The sequence below is a fragment of the Oryctolagus cuniculus genome, chromosome 20 (assembly GCF_964237555.1).
Source record: "Oryctolagus cuniculus chromosome 20, mOryCun1.1, whole genome shotgun sequence".
Lineage (NCBI taxonomy): Eukaryota > Metazoa > Chordata > Mammalia > Lagomorpha > Leporidae > Oryctolagus > Oryctolagus cuniculus.
In genome coordinates this window covers 49,420,429-49,425,626 of record NC_091451.1, presented here as the reverse complement: position 1 = coordinate 49,425,626, position 5,198 = coordinate 49,420,429, and the positions used below count along the sequence as shown (strand labels likewise).

At 48.1% G+C, this 5,198-nt stretch overlaps 1 pseudogene; it reads left to right on the top strand.

Moving 5' to 3' along the window:
• Positions 1-693: 693 nt before the first annotated feature.
• On the top strand, positions 694-1,235 carry LOC108176220 (immunoglobulin heavy variable 3-23-like; annotated as a pseudogene).
• The last annotated feature ends 3,963 nt before the right edge of the window (positions 1,236-5,198 follow it).

The following is a 5,198-nucleotide window of genomic DNA, read 5'->3' as shown; positions in this document are numbered from 1 at the left end:
AGAGATGATTGGAAGTGCCGCAGCTGGAACAGGAACACACAGCACTATGGGATGCAGGCATCACAGGCAGTGGATTCACCTGCTGCACCACAGTGATGCTTTCTCCATTTCTGCACATTCATTCTCAGTGTACAAATGCAGCACTGATGTTTCATAAATGGCACCTAGTGGTGGAGTATATTATTATCCATCATTTCTTGCACGTGCTGTGAGCCCTGCAGTTGGCAGTTTGTTACTGCTAGAACTTTCTCCCTTTCACGACATTCCATCATGGCCACCAGGACCCAGTGCTTACATCAAGGAACACACAACACCAACTTCTTATCCTGCGTGTGAGCTTCCACACATGAGAAACACAAGAGGCACCCATCCTTCATGCCCTGGCTGATGTCACTAGGCACAATGACCTGCATCAAAACAAAGATGTCCTGAAATCATAACTGTACAGAATCATATGTTCTGTGTCATTACCTGTGCTACCAAACACCAGGGGACACTGTGCTCTGCCAGAAACCTGTCCTATCTGAAGTGCACAACCCCATGCCTGCTATACAGGGGCAGCACATGCAAATAGGGCCTCCCTCTGCCCAAGAAAACCAGCCCAGCCCTCACCCTGCAGCTCTGGCACAGGAGCTCCAGCCCCAGGACTCCCAGGTGTCCACTCAGTGAGTGCACTGAACACAGATGCTCACCATGGAGACTGGGCTGCGCTGGCTTCTCCTGGTCGCTGTGCTCAAAGGTAATGATGGAGAACACGGGGCACTGAGTCTGGGAGAGGACGTGAGTGAGAAACACAGAGAGTGTGAGTGACAGTGTGCTGACCAGGATGTCTGTGTTTGCAGGTGTCCAGGGTCAGGAGCAGCTGAAGGAGTCCAGAGGGGGTCTGGTCCAGCCGGAGGATCCCTGAAACTCTGCTGCAAAGCCTCTGGAATCTACTTCAGTAGCTATGGCATGAGCTGGGTCCGCCAGGCTCCAGGGAAGGGGCTGGAGTGGATCGCATACATTTATCTTGGTTTGGTATCACAAACTACGCGAACTCCGTGAAGACCCGATTCACCATCTCCAGCGACAACGCCCAGAATACGGTGTTTCTGCAAATGAACAGTCTGACAGACGAGGACACAGCCATGTATTTCTGTGTCAGAGACACAGTGAGGGGCCCTCAGGCTGAGCCCGGACACAAACTTCCCTGCAGGGATGCACAGTTCCACCAGGGAGTGCACACGATGCATTAAGCTCAGAATATGGTCCTGCACAGGTGCAGAGGGAAATTAAGCCCTGGTTACCTGTCAAGGAATTGGGGTTTCCTCTCCTACAGTTCTGAGGGAAGACTGCTATTTTTATGATTCTGTCCCCGCCACTGACTTCACTGACATAGAGAAGTTTGATGTGACAGGATGAAGTCCTATATGAACAAATTCAGGTTCGTGAACGATGACAGTGGTGATCAGGGTCAGAGATGTGGGACTCTCCGAGGACCTCGTGAGTGTGTTCAAGTCTGACTCAGGACAGTGCCCTCAAACACTGCCGACTTTAGGACAATTTTAGTTTTCCCTTAAAACTCAGAGAAGGCTGAGCCAGAGACTTGATTTGTTAACCTCAACTCCTGTCAGAGTAGCCTGTGTGCTAAAATGAACCAACCATCTTATTTTAAAAGGCGGCTGTTCCACAGGTTCCACAGTCTTTATACCCGATCTCCATTTTTCCTTTAATCCTGAAACAGCCCGTGGTCCCTGTGTGAATGTCACAGCACTCAGGAATGTACTTGCAGCTCAGCTGTGTCTCAGGCTGAGCTTCTGTAGGCATTCTCTAGGTCATGGGACCCTCCCGTGGGCTCCCTGCCTGAACTCAGAAGGGAAATGCACTGGACAATAGCAGTCAAGGTCATCACTGAATGGAAAGTGTTGGGTGTGCACTTCCAGCTGATCTGGTTCTGCTCCAGTGTCGTGGGACCCCCTGCACCTGCTGTGGTGTAGCAGAGCAGAAAGTGTGACACACAGTGGCTGTGCACTCTGGGGCTGGAGTCCACATCAGGGGGAGCTGTGTCTGTGGCTCCAGCATGATGCCCGGTGTCCTGAGGCTGAATCACAGCTGCAGGAAGAGCCAGTGCCAGCGACCATGTGTCCATAGTCCCTGCTCTTCACTCCGTGTCTATGCTCACTGGTGTCATCAATCCATTTGCAGTCTTAGATCAGTTTTAGAGAGGGAGACACGCAGGCTGCATATCAGAGTCCTGGACAGAGCCCATTTACACATTTCCCACACTTGTACTGACAATGCACCCTGGAAGACAGTAGATGATGATTCAGTTTTAGAGAACAGAATTTTCACTATTTGCCATTCTTCCCTTTCCTGTCATGACTGTTTGATGAATAATAAGTGAATATAGACATATGAGGTACAATGATATGTGTTGAAAAATGAATGTATCAAATTGAGTGGAATTATGAAGTCAGAGTTATTGACATGCTCATCGCAAAACGCACTGTCGCTCCCCCACTTGTGGAGGAACGACACCGGACCCTGCGCTGTTGTCTTTTCCCGGCCCTTCCTGGGTTTGCTGCCGCTCCCCCCTGCTTCCGGGAAGGAGCAGCACACCGCCGGCTGGCTCTCTCAGGGGTTGCTCAGATGTTCCTCCTGCATGTTGTCTCTCTCTCCTCCTTTATAGTCCTCTTCCACCAATCCCAACTCTGCTGGCGTTCTCTCCCCACGCTCTGAGCATGCTGCTCTCCTCCAATCAGGAGCTGATCAGCTTCTGCAGCTTGTTAGTCGAATTGGTGAGGCAGCTGTGTGGTAGTTGTTTATTCTCTCTCAGCGCCATATGGTGGGAGATCAGATGCATAGAATTAGTCTTAGCAGTTCCAGTAATTTAGTCTAGTCTCGGTTGCTCCCCACACGCACATGTCTCATGTAGAATGGCATCTGTCTCCTGTTTTGGAATTCTGTAGATACAATATTCCCTTAACTGCTGTCACCATGCTGTACAGCAGATCCCTCAACGTGTGGATCCTGCTGGCCTGAAGCTCTGTCCTTCTTACTCTTTACTGCAATATAAACTTCCTGTTAAAGTATAACCCTTTCCACTTGTCCCATTATCCATTCCATCTTCAGTGGAAATTTCACTGGATTATATGTGTGAGCTCTCGTGAATTATGCTGCATTAATTGTACATGGAACTGCAGAGGTGTTTGCCACAGTGGCTGTGGATCCCCTGGGCACCTCCCTGGGATTTCATGTTTCTTCTACCAGGCAACAGTGTTTGAGGATCCTGTGATAATTGTATTTCTCAGCTTTTGATGTTTTCCATGGAAGCTTTACTAACTTACCTGACTCCAGCCTTGTACCAGGGTTTTCTTCTCTCTCTTCCTGCACAAGACTTGTCAGCTCTGGTATGTCTGATGATACTCAGTCTACCAGGAGGGGTGGGCTGTCTCGTTGTGCTTCTAACATGGACATGCATGATGATCTCAGATTTAAAGCATTTTTATACGTTTGCCTTTGTATATTTTCTTCAAAAAATTACAGATATACTTTTACCTCTTTTAAAACTTGTATGTGTTTATTTGTCCAAAAAGACAAAGCAACAGAGACTGACAGACAGTGATCTACTGAATCCTGGGTAACTTCCCAGATGCCCATAAAAGCTGGATTCAGTCAGATTACAGCCAGGTGTATGATTTCAGTGCAGGTCTCACACATGGGATTAACTCAGACTTCTCGTACTGCCTCCCAGAGTGCACATTGGCAAGAGTCTGAAATAGACCCAAAATTTGGACATAAACCTAAGCATCCTGAAACGGGAGGCAGGAATCCCACATGATACCTTCAAGGCCAGTCCTGTCACCCACTTTATCAGTAACTACATTTTTTTTTAGACAGGCAGAGTTAGACAGTGAGAGAGAGAGAGACAGAGAGAAAGGTCTTCCCTCCATTGGTTCACCCCACAAATGGCCGCTACAGCCAGCGTGCTGTGCCAATCTGAAGCCAGGAGCCAGGCGCCTCCTCCCAGTCTCTCATGCAGGTGCAGGGCCCAAGCTCTTGGGCCATCCTACACTGTCTTCCCGGGCTACAGCAGAGAGCTGGACTGGAAGAGGAGCAACTGGGACAGAATCTGACACTCCGACCGGGACTAGAACCCGGAATGCCGGAACAGCAGGTGGAGGAGTAGCCTAGTGAGCTGCATCGCTGGCCAATCAGTCACTACATTTAAACAATTGATTTCTTCCCTTGTGATTCAGTTGTAAGATGTCATTCAACATTTGGATCTAGGCTCCTAAGCATATGTGTAAGCATCTGTCTTTTACTTTAAATATCTTTTATTTCAAAGGCAGTTTATAGCAAGAGAGAAACACCCAAAGAGATGAAGAGAGAATCTTCCATCCACTGGTTTCCTTCCTGAATGGCTGCAAAGGCTGGAAATGGCTGAGGCTGAAGCCAGGACCCAGGAACATTCTCTAGGTTTCCCACATGGCTTGAAGGGGACAAGCACTTGGGTCATCTTTGACCCAGATCCATTAGTAGGGAGCTGGATTTGAAGTGGAGCAAGCAGAATCTGAACCCATGCTCCTGTGTGATGCATGCATAGTAGGTATGGCAGCTTAACCTGCAGGGCCACAACATTGGCCCCCATGGGTGTGATCGGAAAATACTTTCTGCCCAACTGCAGGCGACTCCTGGTTCTTCAATCACTCTCTTTGTTACACAGGAGCTCTGTAGTTGGATCCATTATCTTTTGCCTATTTTTGCTTGGTTGCCTGTACTTTGGAGATTATCAAAATGTCATTGCCCAAACCAATGTCAGCTTGCTTTTGTCCAGTGTTTTCTTCTAGAACTTTACAGTCTCAGGTCTTGCTTTTTAGGTATTTTTCAAGCTCACTCTGTTTCTGTATCTGGTGTGAGATGACCACATAACTGAATTATTTTCAAGTGCATTCAAGTTTCCCCAACCCCATGTATGACAGAATACCCATCCCCCATTCTGTGTGTGGCACCATGCATGCAATCAGTTTTCTGAGAATGTGTTTTTTTATTTCTACGTTTCTGTTGTGCTCCACGGCTGTGGGTGTCTATGTTATCCCAGCACCAGGTCTGATTTCAGCTCAGCTAGGATGAAGCCTCCTGCTTTGCTATTTTTCTCAAGACTGTTCAGTCATCATTACCCTGAAATTTTCTTGTGAATTCCAGAATTTTAATCCTCT